This window comes from Dunckerocampus dactyliophorus, chromosome 3 (genome assembly GCF_027744805.1).
Source record: "Dunckerocampus dactyliophorus isolate RoL2022-P2 chromosome 3, RoL_Ddac_1.1, whole genome shotgun sequence".
In the NCBI taxonomy this organism is placed as follows: Eukaryota; Metazoa; Chordata; class Actinopteri; order Syngnathiformes; family Syngnathidae; genus Dunckerocampus; species Dunckerocampus dactyliophorus.
This window is the reverse complement of record NC_072821.1, coordinates 25,298,701-25,313,851: the sequence shown is the minus strand read 5'-3', so window position 1 is coordinate 25,313,851 and position 15,151 is coordinate 25,298,701.

The window sequence follows — 15,151 nt, the reverse complement described above, 5'->3', positions numbered from 1 at the left end:
TATCGATATACGTTATATAGCCTGATATTTTGCTAATACATGGAAACAGGTTGACTGTGTAGTTCTTTGCTAACGAACAGACTTATGCCACAAGCATCGTTCCCTCTCTCGCAGGAAATCCACTCAGCACACAAAATATAATCCAACCTGAACTGTAAAGGAAATAAAAACATAACAACATTTATTCTGTACTGTTTGCAATGCAGTTAAGTGAGTGACGGGGAATAACAAGCGGTAACAACATGTAACACAAGATTTGTTCATTTTTGAATGAGGCTGCTTTATAAAACATGCTCCAAAACCAAAATAAACAAGCAAGTTTTTGGAGTGAAAAGTGTGGAGTGACTGTGGTGTAACTGTGCACGTACCAAACACAGGAAGTGTTTCGCCAACTTTGTGTTGAAGGGACTGGAAGGTCGGTTGAGAGTTCATTTTATTTGATTTTTTATTTGGACAAAAGTAAATATATACAACAAATAAGGCATCAATTTCAAGTAAATAGTGCCACAACAGGCTACTTTAAAACAGAAAGTGAAAGTCAAACAAGGAAATGAAAGTATACTTATTTAACAATATAAATGGTAAACATCATAAACTAGTTTGCTACAAGATGCAGATGGTTCATTGTATGAGACCATGGCTTGTTTTGTCTGAGGTTTAGACTAAAGAAAGCTACATTGTGGAATCCTTCTTGCAATCCTCCTTGAACATTTCTATGCCGCTTTTCCTCATTAGGGTCGCGGGGGCATGCTGGAGCCTATCCCAGCTGACTTCGGGCGGGGTACACCCTGGACTGGTCGCCAGCCAATCACAGGGCACATATACAAACAACCATTCACACTCACATTCATACCTATGGACACTTTAGAGTCGCCAATTAACCTAACATGCATGTTTTTTGGATGTGTGAGGAAACCCACGCACGCACGGGGAAATCATGCAAACTCCACACAGAAATGCCCAATGCCCAGGTTTTCCCGAACTCCAGACTGTGACTGTGTGGCCAACATGCTAACCACTAGACCACCGTGCGGCCCTTGTTTGAAACCAGTCATATACAACATATGACAGAATGGAGGTTCTCAGTTTTCAGGTTGTGGACAGGTGCCATACTAAAGTGCGCACGTCTGATGCTGCTCACAGAGGTCCAAGGAATGCTCTGGTCATTTTTGTGTATGCTCAGATAATTGAAAAAGTAGGGTATCATTTGCCACAAGTAGGGTTCGGCAATATGAACCAGAACTCATATCCAGATATCTTTAGGTTGAATATCGATATACGTTATATAGCCTGATATTTTTTTAAGCAATGTGAGTTTAGACAAAATCAAAGCCAAATATGTGTGTCAAGTTGTTTTATTAAAATAAATACTTAACATGAGGATGTTTTTTGAAATTTTAAAGCTTCATGCAAGATGTACATAAAAAAATCATATCTAAAAATAGCCTCGAAAATAAAGTAGGCCATTCTCTTTTGGAAATAAATGTAGAAAAAGTCAAATATAATCTTTTTTTTTTTAGAACAAACCTTTAGTTATGCTCAAAAAGATAGATACTTTATTAATCTCCAAGCAAAATTCACATTTCCAGCAGATCTGCAAACATGTCGTAATGAACTTAATCACTAAATCACAAAATAACATAAAACAACCAATGCAAGACATATCAGACAAGAAAAATAAGAAATAGAATAAGAATATATAACAATAAATAAACCAAAAAATATGGGACAGATCATGTCAAGTTTGTAGTGCAATAATACATAATGAATAATAATAAGACATCATAATAATAACACAACATAATAGTAATACATCATAATTTAATACTGTATGTCCAGGCCTGTGAATGTTTTTACCACTCCCCCTCTGTTGTGTTGAAAATCCGCATGGCGTGGGGGAGGAATGATGTGCTTAGTCTTTCGGTGGAGCAGAGCAGTGATAGTAATCTGCCACTGAAACTGCTCTTCTGTGGGGAGATGATGCTGTGCAGTGGTTGTTGATGCTGGTTGTTCATGATGGAAAGGAGCCTCCTCAGTGTCCTTTCCTCTGCCACAGATGTCAGGCTGTCCAGCTCAGTGCCAATGACAGAGGAACCCAGATCAAAATGAATAATCGGATTCGGAACCGGAATCGTTCAAATTCAAACGATGCCCAACCCTAGTTGAAAGGTATGATAAGGGTACCATTATGGTAAAGTGGGGCCAAATTCGATTTTTCATTAGGAATACACAAAAAATATAAAGAGTAACATTGTCGTTGGAAGAGAAAGAAGTCCATCAACAGTAAGTGGAAGCGTTGTAGTTTTCCCGCTATGTAACCCACGTAAGTGGTTGGTGACCCGCCATTTCCTTCATAAGAAAATGTCATGAAAAACAAGTCAAAAAGTTTGAAACTCTCAGGGGTGAATGACTAAATTCTACTCTAAACATGTCTGAGAGGTTCCAGTTTGGTTCTATATTTGTACTTGGTGATCCCAACAGGCTATTTCAAATACATACATGCTGATGTTCAATTTTTAAAGAGTAGAACAAACCCAAAATGTGAAGAAAGCACAGAGTGCAGTCTTTTAAATCTATTAGTCACCGTGGCCACACTTCTTCTTCTTCTTGCAAGGAGGTTGCGTAGCTTTTCTTTTGGAGAGTGGATGTGGATGATTTAAGGTGGTGACAGGTGCTGTGGTGAGAGACAAAGGCGTAGATGGGACCGGGGGGGGGGGGGGGGGGGGGGGGTAGCTTGACGAGGGAGAATACATTTTTGGGGGGGAAAGTGAAGTGCATTACCTGCAGGCAGCCAATGGGCTGGTGCCGCCCCGTCACCCTCCATCACCTCCACTCAGCTGCTGCATCTGAAGCCAACTTAGCAGCATTCATAATGCATGGCCACCGCTACCGTCCACCCCCACCCTATGCACAGGCCTGTCATGGCTGGTTCCTTCTGACAAGTCAGACCAACTCTACTTTAGCTCCTAAGAGGATGTGAACGGTTGCATAATTTAGATGCCGCCCGGTGTTTTCATGGTTCATCTCTTATCAAAAATGCAGCAGACTGAATTTGGGCTGGGTGTGTGTGTGTGTGTGTGTGTGTGTGTGTGTGGTGGGGGTTATCTAAATGGGGCGAGAGACGATGTCACAGTTAAGACAATGGATATGGACGACAGCCAAAAGTACTGCTCTGAAACTTTTGTAGGTGACGTCAGTAGCGATGGCGAGATGGTTCTCTAGTATAGGGGTGTCCAAACTCTTTCCACCGAGATGAAAAATCTAAGGACGCGGGGGCCATTGTGATGGTTTTTTTTCAATTTTATTTTGTAAACGATAGCTTTGTGTTATTATTAGTTGACCTTTTTGGTCAATTTTTCCCTTTTTTTGGTTTCATTTTCTTTATACAATGTGCCGAGGACCATGAAAATATGAGCCAAGAGCCGCAAATGGCCCCTGGGCCGCTCTCTGGACACCCCTGCTCTAGTACATAACATCAGACAACGAGCTACAGCATATTTCAAACTATATTTGGTCACATGACCGTGCAGTGTTGTGGTCAGTAGCTCCATCTAAGCCTTAAGGCGTAAAAGTGTGGCACGGGGTCCATTTGCGGACCGCTGCACGTTGTAGATACAAAAACCAAAACGCAAAAAATACAGCAAAAATGTGGAAAATAGAGAAAAACGGCACAATGTAAAGAGAAAAAGATGACATGTTGATAGTAATTATGAATTACTTTCATTAATTAACTGAATTATTAATTACTACTAATAAAGCCTTGTCTTTAACTACATGTATATAATATAAAAGTGATTTAGCCTTTTTACAACATTCAAAAAATGTATACAAATATCAAAATGGCCCTCACATCCTTCAGGTTTTCTGCATGTGGCCCTCGATGGATAGTTTGGACGTGTCTGATCGAAGGACTGGCGGTGTACATAGTGTGGCCTTGGGGCAGCTAATAAAAATAAATAAATAAATAAAATTACAACAAAAAAAAGCAGAAATTGAGCCAAAAGGCATAATGTAAGGAGAAATTGTGATGAATGTGATTGATTGCTAATTTAATTATAATAAATAACATTTTTACATTTTAAAATTTTTACTAATAACACAAAAATGACATGCATTCTGCTTTTGTTTTTTTAAATATACATATATAAAACGTCTTAGCATATTAGATTGGTTTTAGCCTGTTTTACAAAATGAAAAATATGAAATTGGTCCCCGCATCCTTTGATTTGGTGGAAAAAGTTTGGACACCCCTAGACTAAGCATCTGGGAACTTGATGACCAGAGGGTTGTGGTCTTGAGACCAGCTGTGACCAAGACACATAAAATTGAGTGCTGGGAGGTGATGCCCATTTCACCACCACTACCACATTGCATGCATGGTCGGATAGCATAATGCATATGAGTTGTTCTAGGATGTCACTTAAGTGACAAATGATGTTCTTCTATAAATGAACTTAAACCTTAAACTCGTTACCCCTCAAAACAATAAGCTTGAGTGTCTTTGTAAATTTGATTGGCGGTAGTGAATTGTTTAAAATAGACCAATGTGGAGTCCGTGAATGTAAACAAAAGGCCCATTGACTGCGGTTGATTGGAGCTGGAACAGCCGGTGTGGACAGCTGCATTTGGGTAGGTCAAGGTGACCGAGGTCACGCAGAGAAGAAAGATGCTTCACATGCCTCACACCTGCAGAAAATAAAGCCCTCGAACCAACTTGATTTGTTCGTGTATAATTGTGTGTATCTATCAGCCAGACATGTTTTGATTTTGCAGAGCGCAACAATGTTATCTATCTCATTAAATGTTCAAACCTGCCTTTTGAAACGTTTCCGTAGCCAAAAGCAGGTACTACCAAGTACTACTTGGGTGAACCACTGCATCAAGTATTTAGCCTCGAGACAGCAACACAACTTTGTGTTGCCCTGACCTTCACTGTGTTCATACTGTGCCGTTGTTGGACACAAACACAGTAAAAGTGTGTGTGAAACTGGGTTTCTAAGATACAACATAGTAATGGCTATAAACTTTAAAACTTTATACAAAACAAGGACTTTATATAATCCCTGTATAATCCCACCAACAAGCTTAAAAACAGCGTCATGAAGTTAATGCATTGCATACTGTACTGCAAATAAGCACCAGTAGACGCGTGAATTTTCAGACTTTCTCTGAGAAAACATAGACAAAGATTGCATATTCAACAACAATGTTACACTACGTGGTTACAACAACATGACAAGGTATAATAAAACATACCAGGGGTGTCCAAAGTGCGGCCCAGGTACTATTTGCTGGGGTGGGGAGGGTAAAGAGCAAAAAGGAAAGACGTTATAATGTTTATATTCATAACACAAAGCTGACATGCAGGCTATTTTTTTCTCTACATATGTATATGTAATTTATGACCATATTTTCTAGGTTTCCAAAGTGGGGTACGCGTACTCCTAGGGGCCCATTGTAATAGGGGGTACATGAATAAAAATGAAAAATAACTAACGCCTGACACTCACAATGACAAGGGCGCCTGACTGCGTCATGGAACAAGGAGAACGGAGCAGAAAGGAGGCGCTGCACCTTAATTAGTAGGTAATTGTGTGCGTCATATGAAGAAATAAAAAAGTGTGATGATTATTTTGTGCATTATGTAATTAATTAGTTTAGTCTTGAAAATGTCATTGATATTGGTGCTCCAATCCCCGCACTGCATAGCGGTGAAAACCTGTCACTGTAAGTGGGGGTTCTCCCCTAAAATGAGGCTTTATTGTTGGTTGTTTGTATATTTTTGCACATCAAATACTGCTTCATCATGATTGTCCAACTTTCCCCTTCAATTTGGTATTATTATTAGCCATGGTGCGTGGACAAAAAAAGTGAAGCTGAAATTCAACCCATTCAAACAGAAGGATGTCAACATTAGACTGGAATAAAATGATATGAAGGATAAAAAAATCATATTAAAAATGATTTGTTTACAAAGATATGAATATCCATCATACTTGTAGTAGTTGGGTCTTTAATTAGGCTCACACAGCGAGACGACATGCAAAAACACACAGTACAACATAACAAAGAAGGGAAGGAGGTACAGCTAAAGCTAACAAATAAACTCACCGTGGGAGGTGGAAACAAAAACGTGCATGAAAAGTATAATAAAAGCAGGAGACACACAGGTAACTGGCAAAGGTAAACCAATGAACCAGTGACAAAATGCTACCACCTCCATGCTTTAAAGCAGTGGTCCCCAACCCCGGGCTGCGCCGTGGGTCATTTGGTACCAGGCCGCACAGACAGAAAAAATTATTTCCATTATTTAATTTATTTTAATGTTTTATTTTGAAAAGTGGCCAGATTCTCTCTGTTACATCTGTCTCACTTGACGCATGTCCATTGTGCGTGTGCTAACTTTATCTCATGTTGCACAGATAGACTACTACTGTATTTTTACCATTTTTCTTTCACCTCATATTTGGTGTCAAATGCTGATACTATGTGGGAATGCATAAAGGTAAGTTTGGATGACTTATTGAGTGCTAATGTGCACATTTGTCTCAAGTTAATTCATGCTAGCACACTGCCTTTTACCACACACGTCAAACAGTGATGTAATAATCTCTCTGGAAAAACTTGGATGGAACTTGAACTGGTGGCTGGTGGGTCGGCATTCATTTTGTGCTTTTAATTTGATGTTATTCATGTCTTAGTTTTACACAATACATAATAAATAAGATAAATTAGATCGCTATAATGTACGAAACCCCCCCACCCCCCGGTCCGCGGGAGGTTTGTGGGAACACAACACGCGAAATGTGTCCTCATTCAAAGTTTTGCGCTAGTGTGACCATTGTTATATCATTTCCAGCAAGACAACACATTTTCCCACAGAATCGGCTGCATTGACTGCATCTATGAATCTTTCAATCAGGTTTAAGAACAAACAAGGTTGTGGCTTACATTTCGGTGAGCACCAGACTGCTGGAGTGGTAGAAAGTCTGTGTGCACACAGACAAGGGTAATTAGGTAAAATGATGATATCTTAAACATCTTCAGAAGTTCATTTGTTGTTGTACCAGTTTGCACTGACTACCTCCTGAATGTTACATCAGCACTCTTTTTCTGTGACTCTTAGTCTTGTTTAAAAAGTAAATCAATTCAAAAAGCATTCATTGTATTTGTCAAATTTAATAGCGTGTTACACTGTTAAAATTCCATTTTATTTGGCAAACACTAAAAAGTGCTTATGACTGTAAGGACTGAACAATTTCAAGCCTATGACTCGGGACTTGACTCGACCTGTCTTGTTTTGACTTGAGACCTGAAGTGGATTTGAAGGTTTTTACTTGATACTTCGCTCTAGACTTGGGGGGAAAGACTTAAGACCTGCTTGAAACTTGCAAATCGCTGACTTGCTCCCACCTCTGGTGTTGTGTTTGTTAGGATGTCCATCTAGATTTGAATCTTTGGACTTGTGTTGTGTAATTCTTGGTTTGATATCTTGTTTAGTCCGGCCCCCTGTGTATTTTTGTTAGTTTTACTTTTTGGGAGTTTCCTGCCTGCATTTCCTATCTTTGTGTTTCCTGCATTTTGGTCCGTCAAACATGTCTCCATGACGCCACTAGCAGAGCGCTGTTGTGCTGTTATGCTGTCAATATCCATATACTGTCTACTATGTGACAAAAACAGAGGACAAACAACAAATATAACTTCCATGAATGAATATAAATACAAATACAATAAACCGAGGGGTGTAACGATTCATCTCGATTTATATTCCGATGATCCAACTACATCGATCTGTGTTCGGCAAGTTGCCATTCCAGACAACATATATCGATCTATCATAGTTTAAAAGGTAATTAAACGATTGAATCGATACTAGGAATAAAGTATTGTATTTAAGCACAGCAGGCTTTATATGGATGTGTGTTTTTTTAGCATTTTCAATGATAAAGACTTTAAACGTTACTCGATTCAGTCTGCCTGTCTGTGACGTCATTGCCATACGCCAGCAGACAAGAAAACATAGCATGGCGGATGGCAGAGGACAAGCCGGCGAGCAACAAATAGTTAAGCCACCATTGCGGTCCAGTGTGTGGAAACACTTTGGCTTTTGCGAAGAGGGAGATGTTTTAAATAAGTCGCTCGCTGTTTGGAGGATATGTAATTGTCAAGTAAAATACCACAGCAACACGACAAATCTCTCCAGCCACCAAATGAGAGCAGAAAAGGTTAACCTCCTGTTAATTCAACCTGAAGTGTTGGTTGCACCATTCAGATAGCATGTGAATGCATTTGCCATTAATTGTTGTTTCCTTGTTTGTGTATATCCATCATTAATTTATACCTGATTCCCTTACAAAAAACAATGGGAATCTAGGAAACCTCACCCGCACTGCCCAGTATCCAGATATTTATTTCACAGTCACACTGGTTGAATTTTTAGCTAAAAATATTCTGAATCGATTGAAAGTTACTGAATCGTTTCGTATCGTATCGTTGTCAATGAACCAATATTATCCTTCAATCGTATCGGTAACTGTGAATCATGATACAAATCCAATTGTTATTTAAATGAACCGTTACACACCTAAATAAACCGTATAAAACAAAAAATAAAGTGCCGTGATATTAAGAATCATGACCCACTTGCCCACAATGAATTCCAGGTTATCCCGCTGTGGAGTAACACCGGCATAACGGCGGCCATGATCTAATTAAGGTGTTTACACGTTCGTTTAAAAGCTAGTTATATGCCAATTCATGCAATAATTTGTTGTTTTTTAATGCATGTAAACATACTGAGTGATAGTGGCAAAGATTGCCAAGTAATACATATGCTTAAATACATAGTTGTGTACAGTATGCATTCCGTTATTTATCATGCAAAGAAGATGCCGTTCAAAGCGTCTCTTTTTTAGCTGTTGTGAGTCAGCAGCTGAAGATGAGCTCACGCTACTTGATTGTGTTCCAAGAGGAGTGAAAAACACATCATGCCAGACTTCAGTCATGCTACATTTCATATGTGGAACCTTCAAATGTGCCTGACATGTTAACCGCTCACCTTTTGATTCCTTACAGCAGGTGCTCTCTTGTACACTTGCACTGAATATTAAGGTGGTATTTGAAATATGTTCTGTTTATATTATTCATGCATGCATCATTTTATACTGTTAGAGTCAAAAATATTTTATCTATAGTGCTCAAGCACGTCCAAAAATATAAATTGCATTACGTATAGGTACAATGATATTGTTCTTTTTTTCTTTCAGGTGTTGTCTTTTTTCTCCTTGCACTTGTTCGTATTACTGAAATGTGTTAAAGAAACAGTAAGGAATTTTTGTTACTCTGCCTTAACAAAACATAACTTTTCGTAGGGGTTACTGTCCGGGACCACCTGCCAAATGGCGAAAAACACAGTAATTGAAATACAGTATTTGAGACACCCAAAGAAATGTAGACACTCGCACACAAACCAATACCTCCCTCACTCATGGTGCAACCAACAAGTAACACATGTGGAACACACAATGCAACTGTACTACACGGAAAATGGCGGTATCGAAATAGATGTTGCACACAAATATACGTGCAAAACAAGACTATTTTATATTAATTAAGCGGCATGGCTCATGTGGCAGAGTGGTCGTATCCCAAACTGAAGGTTGCGGGTTGGATCCTCCATCCTCGTGTCCTTGGGCAAGATCCTAAATCCCCAGTTGCTCCTGATGTTGCGTCAACGGTAGGTAAATGTGCTAGCAGTGTCAAAGTGCTTTGAGTCCCTTGGAGGTACAAAAGCGCTATACAAGTGAAAGACCATTTAGCATTTAATGTCTAACTTCCTTGGGGAAGTTCCCAGCATGCCTTGCGGGTTAGACATTTCTATAAAATAGTACTATTTTGTGTGTTAGTGTGGGTGTCTATTCCATACCTGCACCAGTGTGTGTTACTTGCTGTGTTACTTTTGGTTGCACCGCGAGTAAGTTGGGCATGTGGGTTGATCAGGTCCTGTTGGTTTGTGATGTGACAGGTGACATACTATAAAATGAAAAAATAAATACATAAATGAATAACATTAAAAATATAGGAATATTTCTCCATTAAACTAAATTCTGAATGCATTTTCTGTATGATTCCAATTGTTTCAACATTTTTTGAAGAAAAACCTGTTGAATTTGCACATTTCCTGATCAAATACAGGGCTCTCAAAGACTAGGTGGGACACACACCAGACAGACTAGACGAGATAGGACAGTCTTTTTCTAGTCATTTATGATACACCATGACTTTCTATGGAATTGTGGATATCATTATTTTTGATAATCGGACAATGAAATACACAGAAACGTCAAACAGGAGGCACTTGCAGTGCTCGCTTCATCCTGAAGGGGTGGGGACGTGCCTGAGCTGGAAGGTGCTTGTCACTGCCGTCCTTCCATATAGAGGAAAAGCCAGCCATGATGTATGTCATTTGGGGTCATCGCTGTAATCTCCTCATTACAAACGGCCAAAAAGCTGTTACTCATCCATCAATTGTCTTTATGGTTTGTCCTCATTAGGGTCATAGAGTGTTGGGAGCCTATCCCAGCTGACTTTGGGCGAGAAGCGGGGTACACATAGGACACATATAGACAAACAACCATTAAATAAGTGGCTATGATTAAGTATGGCAATGAAAAAAAATCACAGAAATGCCTTAGGTTTTGTTTTTCTTTATGCTTGCGCTTGACTGTATTACTGAAATGTGTTAAAGCAACAACAAGGAATAGTAACATAACTTGCCTGCATTAAAATGTCTTCCAAATAGTGTACAGTACATGTGTTGGGAGGTGCAGCAGAGGCTGTGATGAAGGAGGCTGACAGCGGCAGGAGGTCTTACTAGTAAAATGAATAGCATCAGCTCACTAAGCTAACCACAGTTGATAAGCAATAAACAAAAACCATATATGAGGTGTTTGTCACAAATCACTTCATCTTACAATAGTACAATATTATGATATGATTGTGTTATAAAACCACAGAGAATGAATAGCTAAAGTAACAACAAGCACATGCTATTACACTATGTAAACAAAGCAATATTGAAGAAAATAATAATAATAATTAAGCTAATATTCAGCTCGGCAGACACAAAAGCGCCATTGACTTTACACAACAGACCGTATGAGCTCAGCTTTAGTTACTGTTTAGTACTCAAACTCAGCTCCATGTATGGTGAAGTGCTGAGCAGACACTCTGTGATCTCTTGGAGGTATCTGTAAGATGTTCAAATTCCTTTTTACCCTGTAAGGTCAGGACTTACTCACTGTTTAGTGGATTCAGTGGATTTAAATAAAAAGACGACGGAAAGAATGTATCTTTGTCAGATGAAAATCCAAGTTAAAAAATAAATAAAGTGGCCACATCCTCTTGGTTAGGCTCGACTGGGTTTAAATAAACACAAGTAGTAATAAATATGTGTTACTGACAGCTCCTTACTGGTTGCAGTTTTTCTTTGCACATTAATGGCTGCATGATGTAAACAAGGTGCACTTCCTGGTTTGGAACATTGTAAATGTGCAAGTGGACCACTGACTTTGAGAGTGGTTTAGAGGTCAAGTTTGCTTGTTGACCTTAGAAATGTTCCACGGATGCATGTCCCTGAGTCAGTCACACGACCAGCTGTGCAACGCCAGAGAAAAAAACCCAGCCAATTTCAAGTCAAGAGCCAGTGATTATTCAGCATTTATTTATTTCTATTCTTATTATTAATTTCCTCAGCATTTCTTCCCCTATGCTTGCCGGGTCATTCATCAGGGGCCAGCCAGGTCCCTCGGTTTTAAGCTCGGGCAGGTGTTCAGCCAAGTACTCGTTGAAGTGTGTGAGCGTTCCATAGAAGCACAATCTTCTGTATTTCTTTGGCACTGACCTTGCATGGGAGTTTGTCCGGTTGCTGTTGGAATCCTTTGTTCATGGTTCCTAAAGCTCCAACTACAGTTGGCATCATTTCAGTTTTTGTGTTCCACATGCGTTTGACTTCTTCATCAAGATCTCGATTATGGTTATGGTTTAAATTATTTTGAACATGCAAACAGGTTACATTGAAATGCTTCATGTTACAGCTTACAATTAAACATGTCCGAAAACGAGGAGGAAGAACCAAATCTTATTTGATCCTACCCCCCCCTCTCTGTTTCACATCAATTGCTAATATATTCGTTCACTTCCTGTATTCAGCATGCACTAATTCACTGTTTACATGATGTTGTTTTTTCCTTTTCACTTGTTGTTGTCTGTTGATCTGTACCAGTGGTCACCAACCTTTTTGAGACCAAGATTCCCGGTCTCGGGCGTGAACCTGCGCAAGATCAGCTCTGTCAGTCCCTCCTTCTCTCGCTCAACTAGACCAGGGGGGCGAGTCGGTGTACGAGGCGAGCCGGTGTCCTCGTGTACCTCCGGCCGGGTTTAGGAGACCGGGCTCCTTGCTGGGGTTGCGGGTTGCTGCCTAGATAGCGGTGAGGCGTACAGGCGTGTTCAGTGGACAAAATGCGTGACTGTTGGTCGCTCTCCGGGAGGTGAGGGCACGGATGTGATCATACATTTTTTTCATATGTTCCCGCGATCGACCGGCAAACTCCCAAAGATCAACTAGTATCAAAGATCAACCGATCGACGGGTTGGCGACCCCTGATCTATAACATTCTCCAATCCAATCATTTTTGGTCTGGATAGCTAAAGGTTTCCACTTCCAGGTCTTCCCATCCTTCCATCTTTTGTGTTGCACTGAATGTAGACACATGGCTTCCTAATTCCAGTACTTCTTGAAGCAGGCCCATGCTATGTGGTAGTGATGTCAAATGTCAAATGTTATTGAATGCAATCCTTCGAACTGCATGGTTCTTTCTTTGTGGGTTGTATTGTCCATTTTCCTTGTTGTCATGGTAATATGATCTTTAATATTTATCCAAATTGTTGATATGTTTGACAACAAGCACTCTTGCCTCTACCGGTCCTCCGTTTTGCTTGACGCAGATTTTGCCGTTGGTGATCCAAGTACTTTGTATCTTTCCCTGCTTCCTCAAGTCTCGTGCTTTCTTGGCGATGTCAGCTTTGCGTTTTGTCAGATGCTCATTCGTGTAGACGTTTGTACCTTTCAGCTTCTTTCCCTGTTTTAGCAATGCAAAGTTCACCATTGGTGAACTTAACGATTGAATGGTTGTTTGTCTATATGTGCCCTGCGATTGACTGGCGACCAGTCCAGGGTGTGCCCCACCTTTCGCCCAAAGTCAGCTCGGATAGGCTCCAGCATACCCTAGTGAGGATAAGCGGCATAAAAGATGACTGAACTTAACGATGATTACTGATGTGGTGTTGTTTCTGCCATACAGTGCCATACAAGTATCGATGGTGTCGATATCTACATCCACCTCCTTTCTTTGTAGGAAATTGGCAATTTCTTGCTTTGCTGAAGCAACAGCCATTTCATCTGGTTCTCCTCTGTTCTGGACTGTCCTGTCATTTGAGCTGGGTGTAATTTGGAGCCCTGTGAGGATCACATCATTCATTCGTGCATTCTGATCCATCTCATCAATTGTGTTTTTCATTTATTCAGTGATATTTTCCTTTGTTTTTTTGTCTTCCTCAACAGTGGCACGCAAGGCAGCATTATCATCCACGAGTACAGTTATATCATTCTGTACTACCTTCATATCATTGTGAAGTGCTCTGTTTTCCTCCATAGGGTTTTTAAACCTCCTTAAGAGCAGTTATCATCTTGTAGTACCTTGATATCATCTCGTAGTGCCTTGGTATCCTTGCACAGTGCTATATTTTCCTCCTAAAAGTTTACGACTTTGTCATGGATCTCTGAGAATCTCTTCTTGAGGCTGATGTTCTGCAATTGTACATTTCCAATCTGTGTGAGCACTGTGTTAGCACTTAGATCTATCCTTATTCGTGCTACAGATTCCTCCTAGCGATTTCATCTCAAGGCAAGGCCAGGCAAGTTTATTACGAGAGCACAATTTGTACACAAGGTGTGTTTTACAGAAAGAAGGGTAAAAATCACTTCATAAAATCATTCCATAAAATATCAAATCATTCAAAAATCAAGCCTGGATTTGAAGATTGCCAAAGGTGAAGATAGTCACACATCTTCTGGAGGACTGTTCCAGTAAAAATGATGTTGAACCCAGATTTACATTCTTCGAGGCGCCATTTAATGTGAAATCCTCATCCGTCAGCCAGAATGGCCTTGTTTCTGATTTTGGATTTCCAGAACTGCTTTTTATTGGTCATTGTTGCTCGGCAATCGCTTTGAACTTCAGCACTAGCTTGGCTTGCTAGCAACTGTCAGCACTTGTAACTCGTTTATTTCAAAGAATCTGCAGCTCTCTCCTGTCCGAGTTCAAGTTGAGGGCGTCAGCAATCTTGTTTTCTCGAAGCGTAGTCAGGAAAACACTAAAATAGTTCAAAATTAGTATCAACAGCAGACCTCTCGCCATGTACGTACGTCCTTTCCAGTGAACAACAACACAAAAAAACCTCATTTACGCCACCTCTTTTTTCAAGATGTTATTGTTATCTGAGATGGACACATCGAGCAAGTAGCACATTTCGCTGTTCTCGTCATGGAGCACAATGTCTGGTCGGTTTGCAGAGAGGGTACAATCTGTAGGGATGGTCATGTCCTATATGAGGACGTAAGGTGCATTGGCAACTACTTTCTCGGTCCTGTGCTCGCACCATTTGTCACTTGTACCTTCACCCATTCTCTGGCACAGTGCCCAGTGGTTATTATTGGTTAGTATTATTCAAGTACAAGCAAAATAAGCAATAAATAATCGTAATTGTTCTGTTTTTTTTTTTTATTTCTGGTTTCTTTTGAAAATTCAACATGTCTGAAAAGGAGTAGAAAGAAGCAGAGTTTATTTAATCCTACCCTTCCTCCATGTCTCAGTAATGACTACGTTTGTTTACTTCCGGTGTTTAACATGTACTGGATACCATTTTTTTTGTAGTAAAAGAAAAGAACACAAAAGTGTAACAGTAAGGGTAATAGTTAGTTTGTGTATATTCAGTACAACCATAAATAAATAATAAATAAATGACAACAATGAAAAAACACATAAATAAAGCAGTAAAAGTTGACTGAAACATTGTAACAGATACGCGCCGG